The sequence below is a fragment of the Anas platyrhynchos genome, chromosome 2 (assembly GCF_047663525.1).
Source record: "Anas platyrhynchos isolate ZD024472 breed Pekin duck chromosome 2, IASCAAS_PekinDuck_T2T, whole genome shotgun sequence".
Taxonomy (NCBI): Eukaryota; Metazoa; Chordata; class Aves; order Anseriformes; family Anatidae; genus Anas; species Anas platyrhynchos.
The window spans coordinates 85,252,556-85,280,242 of record NC_092588.1 but is presented as its reverse complement, the minus strand read 5'-3'; the positions used below and the strand labels follow the sequence as shown (position 1 = coordinate 85,280,242).

At 36.7% G+C, this 27,687-nt stretch overlaps 1 protein-coding gene and 1 long non-coding RNA gene across 5 annotated transcripts in view; one reads left to right on the top strand and one right to left on the bottom strand.

Moving 5' to 3' along the window:
- CDH12 (cadherin 12) overlaps nucleotides 1–27,687 on the bottom strand; it is a 577,613-nt gene that overhangs the window by 341,723 nt on the left and 208,203 nt on the right. The window contains exon 1 of one of the 4 annotated variants that reach the window (XM_038175085.2): nucleotides 27,458–27,557. The exons of 2 other annotated variants lie outside the window; for them this stretch is intronic. The gene's annotated coding sequence lies outside the window, so the exon portion shown is untranslated. Of the gene's footprint in view, nucleotides 1–26,794; nucleotides 26,898–27,457; nucleotides 27,558–27,687 lie in introns of those variants that run through there. One more of the 4 variants, XM_072035013.1, reaches the window with a different exon arrangement.
- Nucleotides 9,798–14,048, top strand: LOC140001734 (uncharacterized). The gene is made up of 3 exons (XR_011807245.1): nucleotides 9,798–10,237; nucleotides 12,243–12,288; nucleotides 13,478–14,048. It is a non-coding gene; the product is annotated as an uncharacterized lncRNA (long non-coding RNA).

The window sequence follows — 27,687 nt, the reverse complement described above, 5'->3', positions numbered from 1 at the left end:
TCTCCTTTGTATTTCAAACAGAAGAACAAAAACAGCTCGCTAACTGAGAACACAGCTAGAAACAAATTACAGGATGATATCACTGGTCATGAAAAATAACCACTTGATATCTTTTGTGAAAATAACACAACAGTGATAGCTGGAATTAATAAAACAGATAAAGGAAACAGATGTGATACATTGGTGAGAACAAGAAAAAGTCCAATCACATTTATTTTTTAAAAAGAAACAAATGTTAATTTCTCTGCCTTGTGTTGAAATAGCTGTAGCACATGAGATTTTGCTACTCACATGCTAGTCAAACAAGAATATCAACTGTCTGAAGAGAGTCATGTGTTTCTAGGAACAAAGTGACATTTTTTTGTAAACCTCTAATGACATATCTGTCACACTAATTTGGCAAAGGCTCTAGCTTATTTGTGTTTGTATGGGGAAAGTATTATATCTGGATTGGAGCTACTCCCACAGAATTCTCCAGACTAATTGTTTAATTTTTGTGCTATGGTACTACTTCTGAGACAAACCTTTTCATCTGAGATAAAGTGCTGCTTTGATGACTGTTTTCCCAAGATTGCCTTTTAATTAATTCACTGTTGCCTCCTTCATCTCCTCCTTGCACCCCTGCTTAGGTCTGCTGTTTTATGGTGACTCCCCACTTCCCTCCTAGGTCTGGGGAGGGAAAAAACCTCGTCCTGCCAATTCAAGCATACTGCTTACTAACAGTTTGCTCTCCTAAACCTAGCCAGCAAGACATTGCTAGCAAGACTTACCTCTGTCACTGACTCTCAAGTCAGTGGTCTACCTTCAAGTCTAATGCTGAGGTACCTAGTCTGTTCATAAACAAACAAACCAGCCAACTCAGAAAGCACTGCATTTCAGTCTCCTTTGAGGTGTTTGGTGGACAGACCATAATGTTTGCTTTTTGTTGGTTTTTTTTTTTTTTTATATATATATATTTGAGTTGGACAAATAGATACATACTATATATTGGCAGTGTTTGTTGTGTTCTTTTCTTCAAAGACTTGGAATTTGCTAATTTGTTTACACAGCTTGGGCTACCATAAACAGTCAGATTATGCACACAGCATTATTTCTGACCCTTAACTTCTTTTTAATCCCCAAATCCAATTTGTTTTCTGAGTGCCCTAGTAGATGGAGGACCAGGAATGGAACACTTCAGAAGGAACAAGGGGTACCTGGATAATTTAAATACATCTGTTCTCTTGTGCATGCAAAAATAACCTCATAGCTTTGAAGATAAATACAGCACATAGAGGCATAAAAGTTCTTTCAGAAAAGGGAGATAAAATATTAATCATCTGTTTAAAATACTTCATATTGATCTTTATCACACTTACACAAATTAGAGAATATTTCAGTCCAAAGTATGAATGGTCAGCTATATTTGTCTTTCTCTTCATCAGCTGCCAAGCACAAGAGAACTTTGTTTTCTTGTCTTTTCTTGTCTTTTCTTTATGTATAAAACTCTGGGCTAGACTTTTAGCAATTGTAGATAGGCACAAATGCCCTAAATTAAAATCCATTAGAAAGCATTTCAGAATTTAGAGCACTGTTACTATAACAACCCTCCCCATGAACTGATCCTCAAAACTTAATTTTACATAAAGTTTTGGCAAGTCCAAAGCACTGTAGTGGACCTTGATTATCTATTTTATTCTTTCATAATAACGTAATAAAGTAATACTTAGCCATATTTTAGATTTTTCATTGTAAAAATTATGAACAAAAAATCATTTTTTTCCTGTAACTAAACAATGATAAACATATAAAACTATAAACTATTATGCTGAAAATACAGCTAAAGGTACAAATACTCTCTTTTGAATGTTTATAAATGTATTTGAAATTTAAATCATTTTATTGTACAAAATCTTTTCCAAAGAATAAACAATATCTATCTCAAGTATAGTTACAGGAAAATAGTAAATTCACACCTTAAAAAGTTGATCAAGAAGGATATCTATGGTGTTAATGCCATTTCTCAATATTGATCTTCTAGTCAAATTTTACTGTGTTTGGCACTTTACAAATATAGAGAAAATGACAGCTTGCAACACAAAAATTTAATAGGTGAAAATACAGCATTATAGAATAAGGTTTTTACATTATTCAGTATTCTTACTAGATTTTAAAATATGTTACCAGTCTTCGAATTGCTATGGAACATGGTTAACTTGGTTAGCTTTACCTATTTTTTTATAAGAAATATAAGCAAGTCTTGAAAGTGGTGACATGTTCATGCAGTAAAGGTTAGTAAACTCATTCTGTTTACAGCTCATTTACAACTGCTGTGCATTTACATTACAAACACTAAAATAAAGAAGCATTAACATACTTCTTTAGATATGATGCACAACTGGCATAAATACAGAAGCATATAAATATGTACTTAATAGAATGTGAACAAGATTAAGTAATGTCTGTATATTTTTTCCTACTTGCCAAGCTTATTCTTTACCTTTGGATTCAATACATGTATCCAATTTTATAAATCCAAGTGTGTATATACAGGATAAAACTCATAGTACTTTTTTGCTGCGAATGGGTTTCTCATTAAAAAAAAAAAAAAAAAAAAAAGCATTACTTCAAAGGATCTACAACTCTAATTTTGCCTTTATGTTAGTTACACCCAGTATGCTGTTTCTTTCAGAGCTGCCACCTGCAATGCTTTTATATCAATTGTTACACAATTAATGTGTCAAAGTTGCTCTCCAGGACTACTGAGATTTACCTATTCATTCTCTACTTATTTTACAAAATGCAGTACTTTGAACCTGAAATCAGCTACCAGATCTAAATATTCTGAACTTAATGAGCAAAAGCCTACCTCTGAATTGAACCCTAACAGAATAATTCTAAAAGTTATGGAATATAATCACAAAGCTGTAATTCAGAACAAATACATGTGATCATAAATCATCCAGTATTTTATATTAATTATGTAGATTTCCATACAGAGCTTTTAGAAAAACCTGACGGGTAAGAAAATTCATTTTCTAACACGCTCATGAGGAAGAGTAGCAAGCTAGTTGTTGGCTACCCAATTTTGAAAATGTTCTTCCCCTCCTCCCCCCCCCCCCCCACATTATTTCTATACACAAAACCAGTATGAAACACAAATGAAGGTTTTAGTCAAATAGTAAGTTAACTGGACTTTTACACACATGCACCTTTTTTTTTTTTTTCTTTGTGACCTGGATTACACTAGAAACTTTCCATGTTTTGTTGCTGAAATTACAAGTAAATAAAATGTGAATTAATCTTTATGAGACTGTGTAATGAGATACAGAAATTTCATTTCCCTTTAACATTAAAATACATATTGTGCTACATCCAATACTACCTTTTCACTTAATTCTTTACTTCTCATCCCTTTATCTAAAAATAATGCATATTTCTTTCACTGAGTGCTCACATGTAGGTGTGTTTATAAAGAAATATGTTCACTGCCTAAACTACACCTGAAGGCAGAAAATGACACCAGAATGCACTAAATGACTCCATCAAAGAAAGGACTAATGCACAGAAAGTTAGTGAACTTCTACCCACATAAGCTCTCTTAGGTATTGCTAGACCCTTAAACTTTTTTACTGCACCAAATTGTATGTCACTAAAAATAACTAACAGTATCTAGTGCACATATTAAAGTGCTGGGAGAATTGTATTAATAAGTAGCATCATATAACATTGCACCATATTTTTTCTTTCTCTAGGTTTTGGGAATTGGGGAGTGTTTAACTGTTTTTTGTTGTTGTTTGTTTGTTTTCACACCATTCTCCACTTCTCTGCAAGGGTGTAACTTAGCCCTGGGATCCCCTACACTGCAATATAAATTAAGATGGATCTATGTTCTTGGCCCACAGCATAGACGTAACATATACGTGGTAGTCTTCTAAAGAAATACAATACTAACTTAACCAAACTGGCAGAACCAGATGATGTTCACATAAGAGTTTGACAAGAACTCAGGGATGGAGTAAATGAATGCTAATGATGACATATAACCTCTCAATAAAAATTGTTTGATACCAGTGGACTGAGGATAGGGAAATGAGCATTTTAGACGCATAAAAACATTCTAAGAGGATTTAAGGAACTTCAGACTGGTTGACAGCTACTATAAGGTATAAATAAATAAATAAGAATTATTCTTGGTCATCTAAGTATTGTCTACTTGAAAAGGGACAACAGTCCTTCCTTTCATAGAAGCTAGCATTGCAAGACTTTCATATTCATCTGAGCTTTCAGCACTTCTGTTATTCAGATTGTTATTCAGCACATCTTGTTATTCAGAGTGACCAGGTTCTTACATCTTCCTTAGATTATTAAAAGGCTTTTGATAGTTCCTTACCTCAGGCTTTTAAGATAACTAAGATAACCTAAATATATGAATTAAGAGTGTAGGAGAAAGTAGCTATTTCTCACAATGGGGTGAGGTCACCAATGGAATTCCTCCGGAGTTTGTGCTAGAACCAGTTCTGGAACTGGCTGTTTGATATATTCATAAATAATCTGTCCAAGAGGCATACAGTGAGGTGAGCTGGTTTGCTGAAGAAGTTATTTAATATAGTAAGGATAACTGCAAAGAACTGTTAAAGGATCTTACAGGCACAAATGACACATGAAATTCATTATAGATTCATACAAAGCTGTGCATGGGGAAAAATAAACTTACTTCCACAAATAAAGTAATAAACTCTGAGTTGACCAAGAGGCAGGACAGGAGGAAAAAAAAAAAAAGTCAGTACTAGAAACATAATAATTGAGAGGGGAAAAAAAAAAAAAAAAAAGATACTATCAACATGCTAGGGCATAAATTTAAGTTCTCCCAAATATTCTGGATGTTTTGAAGACAATAAGAACAACTGAAGTGTAGCATGGCTGTCATACTGAGTATGACGCTCATAGCAACTGAGTAGATTTGGACTCTTGAGCCTGTAAGGATTTAAGAGTCTACATACGATGAGGTCTATTTAAACATGGGTGAAATGGAGAGAATGGATTGGGATCAAGCATTCACTGTTCCTCACAAGAAGTAGCCTTCATCAGTAAAGGTGGTGGGAGCCAGACTCAAAACAAATAATAAAAAGTCATTTTTCCAGTGGCACTCCTCACTCAAGGTAATTGTGAATAGATAAAGGTATATATACAAGAGTTACTAATCAGACATTTCCTGGTGTCCAAAAATATTTGGAGACTTGAAAAGTACCCACTTTCCTTGTTCTCAGTGTTATCTCACTATGCCCCTTGTTTAAGACATAATACTGAGTTAGACATACCTTTGACTAAGGCACAGTACTGAGTTAGACATACCCTTGACTAAGGCACTATGGCTTATACAAACTGCATCATTTTAGCACCGCTACTCTATATACCCTCTGACTTCTTCCCGTTTGTTGAGATTGTGGTCTCTGTAATTTAGGACACTGACATAGGAGAGTAAAAATTACATTAACATTGCAAATGCTGTATCAGGCATGAGAAGAAATGGGTGAAGTTTGTCTCTAAATAACATTTATGTTATTTTTGTTTGTTTGTTTGTTTTAAATTACAGCATGGGAGATTTGTTGTACGCCAGATTATTTAAACTCTTTTTACTATAATGTGATATAAACAACCAGCATGATACACAATTTATGATGTATCTTCTTCCCATTAAAAAAAAAAAAAAAAGGAAGTTATAAAACAATTTAATAACCTTATTTGATGCACCAAGAAGAAACTTTTAGGATCTAATGTGGCATTATAATTTGACTTAAAAGACAGTCTTTCACATATTTCAATGTTTCCAGAAATTTTAATAGTCAGAAAACTCTGTGTAGAGCATATGAATGCAATAACCATGAATGATTTGCAGTGAAAGTAGTTCTGAATTCCATTTTTTCCTTTCTGAAACAAACAAACAAACAAAACACATACCTAAAAGCAAAATAAATAGCATTTGAAATCTGAATGCAAATGACAGGTAAAGTGAAACATAGGTCTCTGGACAAAAAGCACTTAAAAACACTGGAATCCAGAACAAGAGAATAAAAGAAAGCAAGGCTTTGAAGTTACTGAGCCATTATTGATTGAGCTCTATGCTTCTCTGAATTAACTTTCAATGGATTTTACTGAAGAGTAGTTGCAGGATATTCTGAGTTTGTTTCTTGCTTTTGCGTCATCCACACAGCTAGCCAACAAATTATAGATAAGGTCGCTATACTGAATACTTAGTGCCCCACCAGTCTGTTAATTTTCTGAAAACTACTGATGTCAACGAAAGTAATCAGGAAATGTGATATGTCAGGCATATGATAATGCCTGATTTATACAAACATATTTTAAACACATGCTCTCCCCCTTTGCCTTTGCTATTCTAGTTTGGCATGCTGATTCAGACAAGAGCAGGTGAAGTATTTTTAATGAAGATTTTAGATTTTATGTGTGTTTAGGAAAGAAAAATAGCTACTTTGGTGCATTCTTTTAAAAATGAGACATTAAAAGGTCTCCTTTCAGTTTCAACAAAAATGAAAAATAATCAGGCTTTGGAAAAATTCAAATGTCTGTAGTTGTGGAAGAGAAACTGGGTAAGAAAAACCTAGCAGAGAAAAATGAAAGCAGGAATAGAAGATAAGGGGAGACAGAAAAATGAGCTTTTCTGTGAGAAGTAAACAGATTGATGTCACCAGCACACAAGGAGATCACTGTTACATCAACCTTAGAAAATGGAAGATTTTGCTTTTTACTGACTAATCAGCACCCATAAAAGTTCATGACTGTAAGTGATCATGTTCCATGGTAAGGGTGTTATCTGTCCATGCCCCCATGTCCTCCTACTTACTATACAAGTAAGAAAGGAAATAGTACTTTGGTAGGTTTTTTTGTTTGTTTAAATATACGTGAGCAGATACTGAATTTTAAAGTAGAGAGAATAAACAATGAGAACAAAACATAGCTTCTGGGAGAAAATACAACTCCATGAAATGGTTCGCAGATGAAGAAATTAGTGGAATAACTCTGAGACTGCTAACTTAATCTATTTTGGGTGTATGGAATTGTGGAATGGGGAGTTAGGATGAGAAAACACTGGTGAATGAGCATGCCTTTGTAAATAATAGCAACTGCAGAAACAAGCCAGATTATTTCCCAGAGTGCTAGACATAAAATCCCTGAGTGAATTCAAAGCTCATTTGGAGTTAGAGGGAAGACAGAGGCCACAGATACTTTTTTCCATCATCTTTCTCCTCTGTCAAGCAATGCCACACAAACAGCCCCATCATACACTGCTGCTGTTGCTGTTTAGAGGTTGGGCTCTTTCTAATCTGATGAACTATCATCAACTGATATGGCAACATAATGGCTTCTTAAAACCACCAGGTGGTGCATAAGCTTTAATATAATGCACAGACAATATTTTCTCCTGTCTGGGGTCTTTATTCTAATGTCAGGACTCTTCAAACAAAAGAAAGCATGCATTTGACATTTAGTGCACTGCAGTTAATTAGTTCTGAAGATTTTAACACACTGGGAAGGAAAAAAAAAAAAAAACAACCCACCCCAACAGCAAGCATATATTTAGTGTTCATATGATCTCAGTAAAATACATACTGAATAATCCCCTTTTTTCCTCTATATCTGGTATTGTATTGATTATACTTCCAAACTTGGCTACAAACTGTTTCAAAGTATGAATGTCTTTGCATCACTGTATTGCAAATACTGTAACAATATCACCTGCTATAAAAGTACACTGCCAGAATTTGTGCTAGAGTTATGGCAGGAAATTGTAATTCTTTAAAACACAGAACAACAAACCTTTTATTTTTTACCTTAATATATTGCAGAGTTGTGAATGCCAAACATTACCTCTGCATGTTAATAAGATATTCAATTGCTTTGCTCAATTCGTTTTGATTTAGAGACTATGTAAGTTACCTGCTAGCTTGTATCTAGTGTTTGCGAAAATGTTTCTGTTAAATGGTTTCTGGGTGGAGTTTTATCCCCACAGAGCTCTTAGAACAGCAGTGTATGTGGGATATTTCTTGGTTTTCTTTAGAATCAAATAAAATAATATATATATTTTTTTCAACAAAGATTTTTTTTTTGGTGTGTGCATAAAAACATTTCCTGATTACTTTTGTTGACATCAGTAGTTTTCAGAATGAACAGACTGGTGGGGCAGTACTTGGTAAGCCAAACTAAGTATTCAGTATATCTGTAAAAAAAATAAAGTATGTGCATGATACAAAGTATAGCACTGTGCTAAGAGTCTGCAAGTGAAAAATGAATGTGATGTATGTGTCTATGAAGATTCATTTTTTTTTTTTTTTTTAATTAAAATATTGAATTACTTTTTCCTCCATACAAATTTTGTAGTATGTTATGCACTCACAAATTTATGATGTTCTTTCATTTGGTATGCTGACCACCACCATTATTATTATCACTTAAGTGGGATAGTTATGTATCAGCATCATTGTGTTAATTAGATGCTGAACAAACACAGAAAACCATTATATCATCATTTAACATGCTATCCTTCTGAGCATTGAATGTGCTCTTTGTTCTGGTTGCAAGTCAGGGCTGGCGAGACAGAGCTATAAGCATACTGTATTTTCAGTAACTATTTCTAGGTGTGAGGCTTTATCCAAGAGCAACAGTGGGCTTTGGATGTCTACTGGCAGGTATACCCATAAATTAAAATGACAAAATAAAAAATAAAAAAAAATTGTCCTGTCTGTAACGTGAAGGTTTAAAGAGTAGGCTCTTGATTTGTACAAATGAGATGTTTCATAAACATTAATTTTCAAGAGATCAGCAGGTCAAGGAAGCTACCGAAGTTTTGGCTTTACTCCCAGAGACTTTTTTTATTATTATTATTAAAATGCATGTGCACTTAACTACCATTCTATTCAGTATTAATTATAACAAAATACCATATAATCAATGAAGAATTATTTTTTTAAGAAGGTCATTTTTAATGTCCTTCTTAGTAATTGTAAAAAGCATATAATATTTCACTGAATAATGTACTGGTTATCCTGTAAATATTTGAGAAGCTCAGTCTTCTTCAGAAAGAGAACAGTGATGGGCTCGTACAGACGCATAACATTTAAATGTTTAAGCACATCAATAACCTGGAAGATTCTTAGCTGAGCTTTTGGTGCTATACTATAAGAACCAGCATAAAGGTACCAAACCTGAACAAGTGTATACTGGATTTATCTGTTCTATTTGTAATTTTGCAGTTTATATTCCACCATCATTGTGGTTTATATTCCACTTACAGCCTATATTGAGAGCTATACTGTATATGCAACCTTCCAACTGCTTATTCAATCAACAATATATTCAACAACAGAGCTGGTGAAAGACAAAATGACTATTTAACTTGAAGGTGCCTCAACTACAACAGAGCTTTTCTCCACACGATTTCTCTCAGCTGCCAAGTAATTACAGCATCACCATGAAAATGCACCATCCAAAGTTATAGGTCTGTATAATAACCACTCTAGATGGGCCTTAATTCTGCCGTGACATCTCTAGCTTTCTTCAAAAGGGGAAGTTTTGTTCTACTTCCTTGCACAGAGAAACAACTAGAAGGTACTAGTGCATTGTATACAGTAATTTTATTAATTCAGTTTCACTCTGTTGACTCTGTATTTTAAATTTCATAACACAGCACACCTATATGCTAACTGTGAATTACTTTACATACCAGTTTCAGGGTTTAAACAGAAGATCCAGGACAGCAAACAGATCATAGATCACAGAATGGTTTGGGTTCAAGGGACCTTAAAGATCATCTAGTTCCAACCCCCCTGCCATGGGCAGGGACACCTCCCACCAAACCAGGTCGCTCAAAGCCCCATCCAGACTGGCCTTGAACACCTCCAGGGATGGGGCATCCACAGCTTCTCTGGGCAACCTGCTCCAGTGCCTCAACACTCTCTCAGCAAAGAATGTCTTCCGAATATCTATCATAAATCTATTCTTTTTAGTTTAAAGCCGTTACTCCTTGTCCTATCTCTCCCAGGGGCTGGAGCCAGTCCCTGAAATCTCTCTGCCGCCCCTTCCTCCTCACACCGTGCCCGGCCCCAGCGGGTGGGCCTGCCAAGGGACGGAAATCCCTGCTCCAGCACCGCCTTCTGCCCAGGGGCCGCAAGAGGATCTCTGCTCCAGCGCACGGAGCCCCACCTGCCCTCCTCGTCCACCTCCTCATCCCTCCCACCAGGTGCCAGCAGGGCTGTTTCTCCCCCTTTCTTCCTTTCTTTCTGCCAGCTGCCAGGCAGCGCTGTGCCCTCCTTTCTTCCCCAGGCTGTCCCTGAGGCGAGGCGCCACCATCTTGGCTGCTGGGCCCAGCCGTGCCCTGCAGTCAAACTGAATCATTGGTAAACAAATCTGCTGAATACTTTTTTAAATCTACATCTGTAGCGAGAGCAACTTGTCTTTAACAAGAGAAGCAAGAAGGTCCATTGCACTTTGCTTGCTAGGCTGGCACTGTGTGTCTAGGAAAGATATTTCCAGTAAGAAAGTCATCTGAAATTATCATGCCTATGCTACAATAATTTTTCAGACAATTTAACCACTTAGCACCATGTATGCCTGTATGTGCACTTACAGTCATTGTGTTAATTCTTGTCTTAATATAATGTCTTCCCTTCCTTTCCTTTTTTTTTTTTTTTTTCCTTCTTCTCCCATTGTGTTATTTTCAGGTAAGATGCTGATTTGCTCCTTGTTCTTTCCCTTTAGTGGGAGTAGGCAAATGGTTCAAAACACAGAGCACAGAATAAAATCTCAAGATTTTTATTATTTTTTTTTTGGGGGGGGGAGGGAGTTTGGTCCCCTTCTACCTAGCATTTTGCCCTTGACCAGATTATTTCAATTTTCTGCTTCTTCTCCTCGTGCCTGTTGCCTCTTTTTATGTAGGGTCAATTCAGAAGAGCAGTTGAAGAGACAGGGTGAATGATTATTTTAGAAAAAAATTATAAAGAATGATGTTAGTTTACCCCACAAAGATGCTTTACTGAACGAAGAGTTTACACCATAAACTTATATACCAGCAAATTTCTTAGTAAACATAACATGAATGTGTGAGGTAGCAATGGAAATTCCTTAGTTTTATTTTCAATCTCTTGAAATACAGAATATTTTTTCTAATCACTACAATTAAATTGTTGCATAAGAATATCACTGGAAAAAGAACATTAATATATATTTGATGTAAGTTTCCAACAAATTTTAGTTATGTTTTTTGAGCAGTCTCTGAACCATTACTGGGAAAAAAAAAAGAAAAAAAAAAAAGTTTAGAAATCTACATTTTATTTCCAAACCTGAAGGCAAACTATAGCAATTTCTAAAATGTATTTTACAGTGTGTGAAAAGTTTAATAATGTATACCTCTAAAATAAGCATACATACGCAATGTCTACTGCAATTACTTCTATTATCTCTCTTGTGATTTTTAATTCAATCCCATGTATTTTTAAGACAGATTAACAGTTCTGAGAGTTTGATTTTGGCAGTAGCATATTGAGCAGTACATGGTTCTGATCTTGTTTATACATTTAGAAATTGCAGTAGTCCATATTACTGTTATTTAAAAGAATCAGAGGTTTTAGTGCTTGTTAGGAGAGACGTTTCTCATGGACCTCAAAATCCATCTTTCAATATTAAAGACAACTGAACAGTGCATTATTTCACATGCTTATCAGCATTGATAAGCCTTTAACATAGCTGTTTAATGAAAGGTTGCATGTGGTACTTAAGGACATGTTTTAAGTGGTAGGGGGATGGTTGGACCTGGTGAACTTGGAGGTCTTTTCCAACCTTAATGATTTTATGATAGCTTGAGATCCTCTGGGAGTTCTCTGACGGGTGGAAAATAAATAACTCAATAAATGAAACAGGATGAATATGGCCAGAACTACCCTCCATTTCTGGATAAACCACAGTTTTTAACAGATAGCAAGTTCAAAATTGAAGATAGTCAAATGAATAAATTATTTTTGAAAAAACTGTCCTAATTCATCTCAACTTCTAATATACATATATATATATATAGTTATTATTATTTTCCCAAATAGGAATGAGACAGGTATTTGTGAAGATGATTAGTCTGAAATGATAGATATAAAGAAAAGACTTTATTATGCACGACTTTGATTTTATGGTCAAAATACAATTCTTGCACTGAAAATCTAAGTTTATTTTCAATGTTTCCTCTTTCTCTCTACCAGAGACAAGCATAAGGAAATTCCATTACTGAGTATCAGATGTATCCAGGTAACAGTCAGCAGCATTTTACAATATCTAGGCCTGCACAAAATGAGATCATTAACTTCACTGCTGTAATTATTACCTGTATTATTAACTGCACCCTTAGCAATAGAATTAAATTCTTATCTGTTCCAGGTACTGTATCTTAGAATGTTGAAGGTCCCCAATGGAAAATAGTTCTGTCACTAAAGGCTGAAGTGTTCCCTGTAATTTACTTCCTTTTGCTGCCTTATCTTCTCAATAGTATAAAATAGCTTTTTAGCAATGAGACTATGCCACACTGCAAACGCAGTAGAAACTGTACACATTATCTAAGACTGCCCTAGACAGAATTTTACCAGGTAACTCTAAGTGAATGTCCCTTGATATTGTACAGAAGTGATTTCATAAAATTTCAGAAGGCTGGAACACCTCTCCTATGAAGAAAGGCTGAGAGAGTGAGAGCTGGGGATGTTCAGCCTAGAGAAGAGAAAGTGGCTCTTGGGAGACCTTCTTGCAGACCATAAGCCCCCTTATAAGTGGGCTTATAAGAAAGGCAGAGAGACTTTTTACAAGGGCATTTAGTGACAGGACAAGAGGTAATGGTTTTAAACTGAAAGAGTGTAGAGTCAGATTGGATTTTAGGAAGAAATTTGTCACTTAAAGGACGGCAAGTCACTGGAACTGGTTGCTCAGAGAAGTCATTGGTACCCCAGCCCTAGAAATCTTCAAGGCCAGCCCAAAGGATTTGGGGCAGCCTGATCTATGAGAGATGCCCTTGCCCACAGCAGAGGGGTTAGACTAGCTCATGTTTAAAGGTCCCTTTCAGCCCAAACCATTCTATGATTCTATAAAAATTTTAAATGGGAGACTGAAACAAGAGATAATACTATGATGACCCTTGCTGTATTTAGGTTTCCTTGAAGATTTGCTATGCATAAAGCAAAGAAATGACTAACAGTCTGGTGGCTCGACTTGGCCAAGGTTTCTCCTAGCAGTATCCAGAAGCCACTGATGGTGCAATTGTCTCAAAGCTTCAAGCTCTTCCCTTTACTCCATTTATCATTCTGCTCTTTACTTAATCTTTGACCATCTCTAATCTTTGTCTATTGAAAAGTTTTATTTCTCTTTCAAACTGATGATGAATATTGGATCTGTAAATTTGTCTCTAAACTAATAAAAAGCCCATTTAACAATTCTTTTCCTCTATATGCAGGAGGTAGAAGTAAGATGATGAAAGGATTGGAGCATCTTCCATAGGAGAGGCTGAGGGAACGGGGATTGTTCAGCCTGGAAAACAGGCAAAAAAAAAAAAATGCTCAGGGGGATCTCATCAATATGTACAAATACCTGAAAGGAAGGCGTAAAGAAGATGGAGCCATGCTCTTTTCTGTGATGTCTAGCCACAAACACAGAAGGTTTTCCTGAACATAAGGAAAAACAACTTTACTGTGAGGGTGACTGAGCACTGAAAGAGGCTGCACGAAGTGGTGCTGGAGACTCAACACCTGGAGAAATTGAAAAGCCATCTGGACTGTGTAGCCTGCTGTACATAATACTGGTTGAGCAGCAGGGATTTTGGACAAAATGACCTCCAGAGAGGTCCCTTCCAACCTCAAACATTCTCCTCTCTTCCCCCCTCCCTCCCCCCTTTTATTTTTTCCAGAAAAGACATGTCAAGACTGATACAAAGAAATAAAACGAAGGGGAGAAAAAAAAAAAAAGAAAGAAAAAAAAGAACATTTTATAATTATTTTCTTTTTTAAAAAACTAAACAAAACACAAACCAAAAAAACAAAAAAAAACAACCTCTACTCAGCTTGCTCTTATATCCCTGGGGGTATTACATTCAGAGTATCCTGCTAATAAGAACACCGAATCTTTCTGAGTCAGAACCATTTTTCTCATATAACAGAACTCATCCCTTTGTTGAGGACAAGCCTGTTTTTTGTTTTGTTTTGTTTTGTTTTCCACAGAAGGCAATGTGGATGCAAAACTCAAATCACAGGCAGTGTATATGTGAAGTCAGAAGAGCTATGCTAGTTGAAAGTGGTTAATGGACCACCGTTCCAAAAAGCTCTTTTGTTATTTCCAATTTTTTACAGAGCAGGGAGACATTGATTATAATATATACTTCAATAGGTGAACCTACGGTAAATAACATTTATGTAAGTTATGCAGAAATCATGAAATATATCTGTAGACAATTCAGTGAAAAAAAAATAATAGTGCTGCTGGATTTATACATAATTTCTTAGAGCAGGTAGGAAAAATGACATTTTGTCCTAGAAGAAAATGCACGAGCCACAAAAAAAGGTAGTTCTGACTTACTTCCGATTTGTTTACTAAGCACAGACAAAATTCCAAAGCCACAAATATCTTTGTTTTGAAGCCTTCAAATATACATAGCTTTGACCAGCAAAAGAAGGTATACTATAATTCAAAGATGGTGTATAAGGAAATCTGATTTTTATTATCCAATTTTGATTACCTTCAGAGATAAGATGCCAGATTCATTTATATTAAATGCCTTATCCACTAACTAAAAAAATAAAAAAGGAATTTCCCCCAAATAACAAGTTAAAGCTAGTTCTGAAGGTATGAAGCATAGAATAACAAATTTCTCTGATCAGGGTTCTTACATCATTAGGGTATTAGGTATGAAATACTTAGGAATGTTTTAATCTTACAAAGCCTACACACTAAGAGGACTCTTCGAAGATACCTATCTGCTTTCCTTCCCAAAATATTTAAGTTTAGCACTGCTTATTAAGCTATCTAGCTTCCATCTATTGATGTATTATCAAAAGCCAATGCATTTTCCTTTACTTTTCAAAAAAAATCTGTTACTTATGTTATGACCAGGGACTTATTCACATAGATACTACTTCAGCTGCATTGAAAATTAGGCTCTCAGCATTTTTTTAAAGATTGGTTCTGAAGTATAGACTATTCAAAAAAGTGCTACTCAACTTCTATGTTAGGCCATATACTTGGGTTGCATGAAGATGACATCCCAAATCTTTTTCTAGTACATCAGTGTTCATTATAAGGTACCTGCAGTGGACTGAAAAAGTTCACAACTAGGTAATCAACATTTATGTTTTAATATAGGGAGCACATTCAATTTCCTGTAACATTTTATAACCTTTCATTCAGGATACAGTAATAGCAAAGGTAGGATAGCGAACATCAGTTCTCCTACATATTTGTTGCAGAAGACTCCCCTCAAGAGTATTCTTACCTGCAGTATGACAAGCAGTCATATAAAAGTTGTCTAGTGTTACCAACCAGGATTTCAGCTACTCAGGTATAAGGCTCACAAGGTTAGCACACTTCACAAATGAGTCTGCCTGAAAGTAGTCTGCGAGTCTGTTCGCAAATCCCATATTGATGGTAAACTGAACAGTTTGATTTGAACAATTTGATTAACAGAATAAAGACATAGCAATACGATAATTCGAGTGCTTCATGATGGTGTGCACATCATGGTGGGGCCTGGTGTGGCACATCAGGACCTCATATGGCTCTTCTGGACACTACTTATCCTGAGAAATATTGATATAGGTAAAAACACACATAATTAAAACTTTCCAGAAATACATGCTTGTTTCTGTTCATGTGTGAAAATACATGACCTTCAAGGCTCCTTCTGCCTCTATATCCATGAATCAAACTGCTGCAGGAAGACTTGAATAATTTCATGAGTTTTTTGATATGTGACTGGAAAAAGGTCTATACAACTCTGCACTCTTAGAGGTCATGCCTTACACATTCATTCAATACAAAAATACCTGGCATGTGTATAAGCTCATTTCCATTACATGACTTTATTTGCAGAACAATTTCTGGTATAGAAAACACCACTTAGTATTCTCTCTAACATTCAACACAGTGAAGTAAGCATTCATTGAAATGTCAATATGGGCATTCAAACTATGGAAACAACTAACCGTTTTACCAGAGCACAAACTTAAAGGTGAGAATTTTGAATGTAAGCCCAAACTGTGACATTAAAGCACAATGAAATATCCTAGGGAGAATCTGAGATGGAATCAATTTCCAAACAACAGAATCTTTCATCACATGTTACTTTGTGTAAAGATAACATCCTGTGTTCACTACATTATCATTACAAGTGTCATACATTGTTTTCACAAGTACAACTGCTCAGCTATGTGTTGTTCAAACTAAAAATTGAGTAAGACAATTGTCTTTGCTATGCTTCCCTTTTTACAGGTTCCATATGAATAAGAAGGAACAAAACCAGCTTGGTCAGCTGTAACTTGTATTATTATGTGCTTCTCTTATTTATGATTACTTTGATTATGACCCAGGAAGCTGATGTGTTTGCTTGCATTAGCATATTTTTTTTTCAGAACAATAAGCCATTAAACCCACACAGAAATACCATTATAAAACATCTGATTTGTTGTAAATCCATGTGACCACTTATATTACTAGACAGCATTTTAACTCATTTAGGTCATACAATTGATTGTAAAGAATGTATACACTTTTCCTGTGACAGATATAAACTTTGTTTCCAGTGTCATCTAAAACTATTAAAAGACAAAGGAAAAAAAGTTTCTTCATAGAATTTAAGCTTTTGGCTCTGCCAAAAAAGCAGCTTTCCATTTCTGAAAGAAATGGAAGCTGTTTTCAAAATTAAAGGGCTATCAGAGCTCATCAACCAGGAATAATGAGTTTTTCTTACTCATATACCAGTGCACTGAAAACTGTAAATCTGGCATCTTTCAAGCTATTGAATTACTAAAGAATGTACTATTTTAATTGGGATTCAGTGCTTTTCTTCCTCACCATTCTTTTCTTAATTTATTCCTCCTTAGGTATAATTAGATGCATCAAACTTCAGCTTCTGAATAAGGTCAAATAATTCTCCTACCTAGATGTCATAACGTGTCCTTACTGTGAATTTTCAGATAGATTATTTCTTACTCATCCCTGCAAGGGAGCCCATGTATTTTGAATTGGAATTCTGAATCATTCCTCAAAGTGACATAACCGACATGAGAAAGCTGAGCTAGGCTGAGAAAAACGTGAGATGAGCAGAGAAACTGCCAAGGATCGTGCTTCAGTCAGCAGGAATATACAACATTCTTACTAATAATGCCTAACGCAATACCTCTGGTAGAGGTAGTTTGGTCACCAGATTGTTTAAAGGACGTTAGAGATCACAGCTGCTTCCTTTTGCCAATTACATTACACTTGAAACAAAGCTACTTTGCTAAGTAAGTTTCTGCATATGTGGATTGAAGCAAATTGAAACTTCTGGCTTTTACAGTTATAATTCTATTTGTCTTCAAGCAAAAGACAAGTTACTAAGGAAATATCTATTACTGAGCTGTGCACAAAGTTACCATTAATTAAAAAACAAACGCTTCCCCAAACATTACAATTCTCTCCTCTAACAATATGTAAATTTCTGCATGATTTGAGTCTTTTGACCATTCTTACTTATCTCTCATGAACTTCTTTCCTCCAGTGCCTCGAGAAAAAGAGAATTGTTGTATGAGGCTGGAAGAGCTTTATTTTCTGGTCTCTTTTGCCTAACCTCATCTCCCAAAAGACAGTTTGCCATCCCCTCCTTCGATCCTTCTTTATAGCATCAGACATTCCTTATAACAACAGCAGACCTTCCTCCTGAAGGTCTTCTTTCTGTCTGTCCTTCTCATGCTTGCTTTCTTTCTTTTCTATTATCTGTTCTGAAAGGACAGCTGGAATCTGACATCTAGAGCAAAAGAAATGTTAGGCTGGAAGAGGAAAACAATTTAAGACACGCTAAAGGGAATACTCCTATTCTGTAGAAACCTGAACTTTGTCTTTGAGAATGTGAACCCTTCCTCCCTTTATTCTGCTGTTGCTCAATCTCTGAGACAGCATTATCATGAGATATAATATACCTAAAAATAACCAGGTACCTAAGGGGTAGTGGAAAATTCAGCCACTGCCTTATAGCTTTAAATTTTGTTCATAACTTATTCACAGTATAGACCCTCGGAGCTCAAAAACAGTTTCCATTTTCCTAGTGTTTTCATCTTCATATTATTTTACCATTATAGATTTTTCTTCTCATGTTTCTTATAGAGAAAGTCAACAAGACTTCGCTTCTGTTCTTATTATTCCTTCAAGGTCACTAAAAACGTCTAGTTAATTTATATGATTTACCAACAGACCAACAATATCTTGTGGACTTTAGATATATTTAAAATTTTATGCAGCAAAAATTCCACATACACATATGTAGATAAATTACATATTTATGTGTATTAACATATACTAAGAAAGAAAAAATATCAGAATAGACAGAAATAGACAATCAGCTTATGACTGATTTGTTCTTCAACTGCTTTTTCAGTTCACCTATAAATATATTTCATCAGTAAGTTTCTGGGACTCACTACAAATGCAAACAAGCAAAGCTACTCCAAAAGATCCACTTAACTACAAAGATCTATTTTAAGCAGAATTGACAGTATTAGGACTACATTATTACATATTACAGAGTAAAATTACAGAGTAGAAACTGGCTGGATAGCCCGGCCCAAAGAGTCGTGGTGAATGGAGTTAAATCCAGTTGGAGGCCGGTCACTAGTGGAGTCCTCCAGGGCTCAGTACTGGGGCCAGTTCTCTTTAATATCTTTATTGATGATCTGGATGTGGGGATCAAGTGCACCCTCAGTAAGTTTGTAGATGACACCAAGTTAGGTGTGTGTGTTGATCTGCTAGAGGGTAGGAAGGCTCTGCAGGAGGATCTGGATAGGCTGGACTGATGGGCTGAGGTCAACTCTATGAAGTTCAACAAGGCGGCGACCTTATTGCTCTCTACAGGTACCTTAAAGGAGGCTGTAGCAAGGTGGGGATTGGTCTGTTCTCCCACGTGCCTGGTGACAGGATGAGGGGGAATGGGCTAAAGTTGCTCCAGGGGAGTTTTAGGTTGGATATTAGGAAAAACTTCTTTACTGAGAGGGTTGTTAGACATTGGAATGGGCTGCCCAGGGAAGTGGTTGAGTCCCCATCCATGGAGGTGTTTAAAAGACATTTAGATGTAGAGCTTAGTGATATGGCTTAGTGGAGGACTTGTTAGTGTTAGGTCAGAGGTTGGACTCGATGATCTTGGAGATCTCTTCCAATGCAGATGATTCTGTCAAAATGAAATCATATTTTATACATATTTTATATTTTTCAGCCCTGTTCCCCCAAGATGAGCATATTATTTACCAGCTGCATGGGTAGGTTTTTGGTTTCTTAAAGGCAATATGAAGTGTACATTTAACTGAGCTCTGGAAAGTAGAATCCATAATGGTATCACGGGCATTTATATTAATCACTTTTAACAGCAAGTTTCAACAAAATGAATCTGAATTTAGTAAAGAATCCTGCTAATGATTCAACTTTCCCAAAGTTGTGTGTTGTCACTTCAGTGCTAGGAGGCAAGCCATAAAAATTACAAAAAGTTCAGTCAGCAAAGTAATCAAACTGGTTCTCCATATACATAAATCTATTGAGTAAGACAAAGCCATTTTTACATTGGTCTTTTTCACAACAGTATTGCACAACATAGGCAGCCTCTAGGGAGCTACTTCTGTTTCAGTGAACAATTTCATTTTCAGCATAATTTGTCAGATAATTGTGTCTTTAAATTTAGTCCATGCATTCATTTGTTCACCTAATTAATTCTGTTTTATTTTAAAGCTCTCTCCTTGAAGTTCTATTGTTTTTCATTTTCGATTTTAACTTGCTGAAGATTACAATAGATTTTGAGATCCTTTGCAAATTGTATGGATACTACACATGGAACATTGTAAAAGTGTAAAGTTCTTTTCTTTTACTGAACCAATGAGCTACATACAGTTTTCAATTCAGGCTGTGGTAAGAGCAATTTTGTAAAGGAATACCAGGTTGTAACTTGCCATGTAAACAGCCTAATCTCTTTCGTGACCATGTATTTATTGGATGTACATCTTAGGAAAAGGCAAGGAAAAATACAAATCCCATATTCCATAAATAACACTGTACTTTTTAGATTTGTATGAAATAAAGAAGCACTAGACAGAAGTGCCCTACAAAGAGTTTAATATCTATGTGCTACATCATTTGTAGTTCAGCTGGACACACATGAACTGCTCTTGTTATTCTTCATTTTAGACTGCTGCTCACGACAAAATCTTTACACTAACAGTACTAGAGAGGTATAACCATTTCATTGATTTGTTCTTAAGTACAGGACTGATTGAAGTTTTAGCAGGGTTTCTGTGGCAACAACACTACAGTCCATAAATAGGGTTATTCACAGCTCAGCTTTCCCCCTTTCTACAATGTATAGGTGGAACAATAGCTACATATTTTATTATAGTAATAAAGCATCAATTTATTCTACTAATAAAAGAAGAAATAGATTATGGTGCTTCTTCTTGTCAACAACTTTCACTCTTGTACTGTATCAGAACAGTTCTTACCATGTGCTACAACCACACAACATAGAACTCTCTTTTGGTTCAAACTGAAATAATAAGGGTCAGATGGGGAAGCACCTGGATGCATAGCAGAGATTTTCTATTCCTCTTCTGTGGCTCTATGTCTGTTTTTATAGAATCAGAAAATCTTTTAGGTTGGAAGGGACCACTGGAGGTCATCTTGTCCAACGGCAGTGCTTAAGCAGGGTCAGCTACAGCAGGTTGCCTAGGACCATGTCCAGACAGCTTTCCATCGCCTTCACAAATAGGGACTGTGCAACCTCTCTGGGCAAATTCTTCCAGTGTTTGACCACTTGCACAGTAAAAAGGAAGGATTTGTATTGAGATGGATTTTCATGTTTTTCAGATTCTTGTCCTGTTATTTGGTACCACTGAGGCTCTTACTCTGGTTCAGTCTTCTTCATTCACTCCCATCAGGTATTTCCACATGTTAATAAGATCCCCCCTGAGCCTCTGTGCTTTGGCCTGAACAGCCCCTTCTCTCAGCCTCTCCTTGTATGCCAGATGCTCTGTCTCTTATACATCTTTTTGGCCCTTCAATGGACTTGTTCCAGTGAGTCTGTATCTTTCTTGCACTTGAGAGCCCAGAGCTGGACCCACCACTCCCAATGTGGTCCAACCAGTGGTAAGCATAGAGGAAGGATTACTTCCCTCAACCTGCTGGCAACAAACTTCCACATGCAGTCTGTGATGCTGTTGCCTTCTTTTCCAAAAAGACTCATAGTCAATTTGTCTAACACCTTCCCCAGGTTCTTCTCTGCAGAACTGCTTTCCAGCTGGACAGTCCTAGTGTGTACTGGTGCTTGGGGTTATTCCTCCCCTGATGTAGGACCTGCTATTTCCGTCTGCTGAGGGAACCTAATGAGTTTCTTATCTGACAATTTCTCCAGTCTGTTGAGGTCCCTCTGAATGACAGCATAACTATCTGGTGTATCAGACACTCCTCCCACTTTTTTTTAACACCCGTGAACTTGCCAGGCATGTAGTCTGCCCCATCATCCAGATCATTAATGAAAACATTTACCAATATTAGCCCCATTGTTGAACCGTGGATTTCTCCACTAGCAATTTGCCTTCAGTGGGACTCTGTGCCACTGATCATCACCCTCTGGACCTAGCTGTTCTGCAAGTTTTTGATCCACCTTGAAGTCCACTTATCTAATCACTCAGTCAGTTTGTCTATGATGATGTTATGGAAGGAAGTGTCAAAAGCTTTACCAAAGCTGAAGTAAACAACACTCACTACTCTCCCTTTGTCCACTAAACTAGTCATCTCAGACCTTTGAGACCATCAAGTACAACTATCCACATAACATTCTAAGTCCACCACCAAACCCTGTCTCTAAACACCACATTAACTTGTCTCTGAAGCACCTCTAAGGGTGGCGACTCCACCACCTCCCTGGGCAGTCTGTCCCAATGCCTCTCCACCCTTTCCATGAAGAAATTCTTCCTAATATCCAATATAAACCTCCTCTGGCACAACTTGAGGCCACTGCCTCACATCCCAATCATTTGTCACCTGAGAAAAGAGATCAACACCATTCTGGCTGCAACCTCCTTTCAGATGGTTGTAGAGAGCAATAAAATCTCCTCTCAGCCTCCTTTTCTCCAGACTAAACAAAGGTTGGTTAATCATTGTTACTGTTTCATAAGCCAATGTTGACTACTCCTGATCACCTGCTTGTCTTTCATGTATTTATATGTGGTTTCCACAATTAGTTGCTGCATTACTTTCCCATGGACTGAGATAAGGCTGACTGGACTGTAGTTCCCCAGATCTTCCTTCATGGCCTTTCAGAATATAGCAATGAAAGCTACTTTCTTCCAGTCTTCAGAGATCTCTCCTGATTGCCATGACCTTCCAAAGAGAAGGTCTAATTGAGAGTGGCCTTGCAATGACATCCAGTTCATTGCATTCATCAGCATTCATTGATGCAACCATCAGGCCCCCTTGACTGTGTCCAGTTTGTTTATACGCTCCCTAGCCTGGACCTCTTCCACCTCAATTGTCTGCCTTGCTCCAGAATTTTCCCTCTGATTTCTGTAGCCTGGGGTTCCTGAATCTTATCAGCAAAGACTGAGACAAAGAAGTTTTAAATATTTTAGCCTTATCCATGTCCATTGTCACCATCAGTCTTTTATGCTCAGCAGGGTCCATATTTTCTCTAGTCTTCCTTTTGTAGCTTAAGTACTTGTAGAATCTGTTCTTGTTTCATTGTTTCCCAGATTCAGCTCCAGGTAGTCTTTGCCTTTTCCATATTACTAGCTAAAAATGGCATCTGGTAAGACACCTGGATCTCTAGATTAGCTACAATGACAGACATAAGAAAACTTTTATGTTTACTAGAAAAACAGTATGGGTGTATGCTCATAAATAGTGAAATAATGAGAGACAAGAGAAAATTAGTTTCTTTATGGACCAGAAGAAGTGGAATGAGGAGACCATTCAATGTCTGATATGCAGTTTTAGTGTATATGTTTATCAGTTGTTATTGAACAGATTTGTTTCCTGCTCTGATGTTTTAATATGGTCATTGTGACTTGACAACTCTTTTTGCAGCAAATTGCAATAATATGAACTTTAACATTTTCTAGGAGAGGGCAGGGGGCTGGGAAGCAAACAGAGCTTCAATAATTGCAAAAGCAGCAAAAATATCTGAACACATATACTAAATTTAACTGGTTTAATGTTTTGTTTGTTTGTTTGTTTGTTTGTTTTCCAGTTTTAAAACTAAAAACACCATCATCAGCAATTGCAGGTCAGTTAATCTTTTTAACACTTTCTCTCTGTGATCTTTTCTAAAATAAAGCATTTACTACATTAAAATAGAGCCCTGACATAGAAACCTTAAAAATCCCACTTGCTTTTGAAGGCATGCATATATATGGAACACCCTTATCCTTTCCTCCATATTCCCAACCACAGAGAAAGAATTGCATCATTCAAGCACCTATAAATAAAGGAAAGAGACTGAAGACATCTGTTTACTTCTCCTATAATGTTTAGGGTTTAATCGGGATGATAGTTTCATGGTACCAAGTCAAAGAGAAAACAAAATTCTCTTTACCAATAATTAAAAGAGTCCCTGTGAGTCACAGGATGATGATTACAGCCTGGAAATACCATTTACAGCACTCCTTGAGCTGTGATTTCATGCTTGAGATTACTGGAACAGAACATTTCCAAGTATAAAAGACAAAACTAATGCTCTGTTAAGTGTTGGGTGTGCCTTCCTTCTTCTGTGATGTGCCTTCTCACCCATCAAAATCTGGTGCTTTTATGGTTCATCCAATCCTTCGCTTTCCCTTTTGCTCCTGGCACTTCTCTTGCTTCTCTTTTACCTTGCCTTCTCTTTTCTTCTTTGTCTAACACATCTTAAGTGTAACTTCCTTTGAGGAAATAATAAAAATCAGATACAACAGGCAGAACAGATAGGTGTCATATGAATACATATGTGTCCTTACAGCATGACAGAAAGTGGGCTCCAAGAACAGCTAAAAATTATACTTGACTGAGTACAGCGTACCAGCCAAATGAGCAGCTGAGAACAAGTACTGCAATAAGAAACTTGAAATTCTGAATAAGAAAAAATATGTAAATCACAGGATGTCAGTAGCAATTGCTAAACTAAACCTCACATGAAGTGACTGACAAAGTTAATAAGGGTGCTTAGAATCATAGCTTCTTGCAACTACGTACTCAGTTTTGATTTCCCTTCACAAACATCACTCCTATGAACCTTAACTGCATAGACTGATGACATTGAGGTGAATAACTCTACCATCTCCCTTTTAGAAACAGAGAACTGGATATCAAGAAGATTAGCCAAAAACAAACCAAACCAAACCAAACAAACAAACAAACAAAACAAACAAACAAAAAAAAACCACCACCACCAACAACAACAAAAAAGTAAGACAGCATTTAGAAAGAATTCTCAAGGCGAACAGTCTTATCCTCAAATCCAACCATAAGCCCATAAATAAACAAAGTGAGAAAGCATGTGCATTTTTAACCGTAAAGTCTCCCAAGTTCCTCTGCACTCACAGAATTTCCTCCATTGCTCTAGGCCACTTAGTGTCTATCTTCATACAAAAACTCCTTGAGAAGACTAGATTTACTCAAACTTACAAAATGAGCTCTACACAAATGTAGCAATGATGCCAGCTTTCATTCAGAGTCATTGTTACAAGAACCAAAGTAGTGCTGCCCTTCTATGTACCAAGCTAATGGATAAAGAATTTGCATGAGAGAGGGGAAGGATGGCTTTAACAGCTTTTGCCTGAGAGGTTTCAGTCCAACAGAAAGTCTCATATTCAGGCTATAAGATATACTATAAGAAAAGCTTTCAAGTGTTCTTGGATTTTATATTCTACAAAATACTGCAAATTTATTTATTCATTAAGAGAGGGATATAGAACAAGTAAGACTTAGAGAAGCACTTACAGTAATGGAGACCTTCTCAGGGCTGTTTATGTGCTGAGTAACATACAATATTTGGTAAAATTACTGGGCTTGGGCATAGAGTGCTGTTTATACCTACTCTGCATTTCTTGAGTTTTCCCTGGGAACTAGCACAGAAAAAAATCTCAGACAAAATATTCAGTTTGCCAGTACTATTGTAGATAACCAATGGTAACAGTTGTCAACTTTTAAAATATATTTTCTGAAAATACTTTCATGTAAAGACTACCAAATAAAAGTTCAGTTTAAAATTGTATTACCAATTACTTGCATATAATTTTATTTCCAGACCCTCATAACTTGGTGTTGAGGGAGCTGCATAATAATTTTCTTTGATACCAGATTTTGACAACCAAGGAGCTATTATCAGAAAAGTTAGCAATATACAGACAGCATACATAACCCCCACATCTAACAAACACCCCACATCACCCACAAAAGCTTTTGATAAAAGGCATTGACCTTTAACCAACTGTTTTTTATTATTAGTGTACAACATGACATACAGATTTCACGTAAAGAGAGGGACTTCTATATTTTTCTTTTCCTCCCTTAGCTTTTGTCCTCTCCAGTATATGTGCACTTAGAATTTAAGAAGTCTTTAATCTTTAAGTCGGATGACTTAATTCCAGAACACCTATTCAGGTGATACTTGTTGAGGAATTTTTTGAAACAGCAAAAATCCCATGGCTTGCTGCAGCTGAGCAAACCAAGCTACCAGGGCAACTATGAGAAGTTCCCATGACAGTGTTCCCACATCGCCCAATTGAGGAATTTAGAAAAATATTGTTACCAGTAGCTGACTTCAAGGACAAGGTCTACGTGACTGCTAATCACAAGGGGGTTGTTTTCTTGCAGGTGGGGTTGTTTTCTTGTAGTTGTTTGTCTGAGTGCTTTTGACCAATAATCTTGTGTGAAACACTGTCCACCCCTGTTAAGTTCACTATAAAAGTCAGGCTATTTGGGCAATAAAATGGAGCATGATCTGACCATACTGGTGTCTGTCGTGCTTTCGGCCGTGCTTCCTGCAACAGATATTGAACTAAAAAATACTATGATAACAACACATAGTTCTTCCAGTATGGAAGCAGTATACATGGACTTAGTTCTCCTCCCTCCAAAACATCCTCCAGCACTCTTCCTCTCTACGCCCACATTAAAATCAATGAAAAAATAAAACCCTCTCCCCAGAGGGATGAAAGATAGTTATACTGCAATGGTGACTTAATGAAATGATTGTCAAATTATGGCTTGAGAAACTCAATTTTTAAATCTATTCCTCTCTTCCTTCTGCATATAACAAACAGCTTCATCAGAAAAGAGTGTTGTGGGAGGATGCCAAAACTCTTCAGTTAAGAAAAAAAATATCTCAATTCTTTTACACAGAAGTATGGAAAAAAGTCAACTATTGCTGAACACCACAAAGCAGTATTACTACTAGTTGAATTTTTATTTGCTACAGAACATATGAAAAAATGTAGCAAGTATGAAAATGTAGCAAATATGAAAAAAGTGCAAGTTCTGATATAACCTAGAAGTTAATGCATGGAAGCCTTACCAGACCTACCCTGAAAATTTCATCCAGGCTCAGTGAATAAAACAGGATTTCCGCTCTTGCTTTCCATGTTGTGTTGATGTTTCTTAATCTACCGAGGAAACTAGAGGGTATTTTCAGTCAGGTAATGGAAGAGGAGAAAAAAGGCCTTCTTTGGAACTTGTTATAGAATGAGGGTTTCAGAGAAAACCTTCATTTTTTTTCATTTATCTCAGCCACCTGTAGTATCAGAGTTTACACCCTGTAGACATACTAACCGGGTAGAACGGGACATATTCTACAGATCAATGGTTGGCTGAATGGCCAATGCTGCTGTTACAGTTTCAACTTAGACAAAAACAGAATCTTCACAACAGAGCACAGACTTCTAGGGAGAAATGAAAGCCACATATTGGAAAGAGGCAACAGCATGTTTGCCAGCAAGCTACCAGCAATCACGAAGTCTCCAACCTACATTGATCATTGATCAGGGGATGCAGACCAAAGCCCTCAGGTAAATGTAGGCACGGAGGTAAAAGCGTGTGTGGCAGTGAAGGTAGCTCTTACACTACCCATGTAAACATAGGAACTAAAAATAGTTGCAGAATTATGCCCTTACCAAAGTTACACGTCACGTTGTGGGACAGCCCACACAACTGCAAAGCTACATGCATGTAAATGGAGAAAAACTCTTACCAAAGACAGGCAGGATGGAAGAGGAAGGGGCTGCTCTCTGTCTGCTTGGGAATGTGTCTGCATGTAGAGGGAGGCAGCTGAAAAAAAATGCAGAGACCAGCTATGAGGGAGGTGGCAGGCCCAGGGAGACCTAGTGTGCCAGGATTAGAAGAATGGGCCAACAAAGATGACATCATGGTTGGCAAATGCTGCAGACTGCATGATTGATAGGAGCAGGTAGCCAAAGGCTT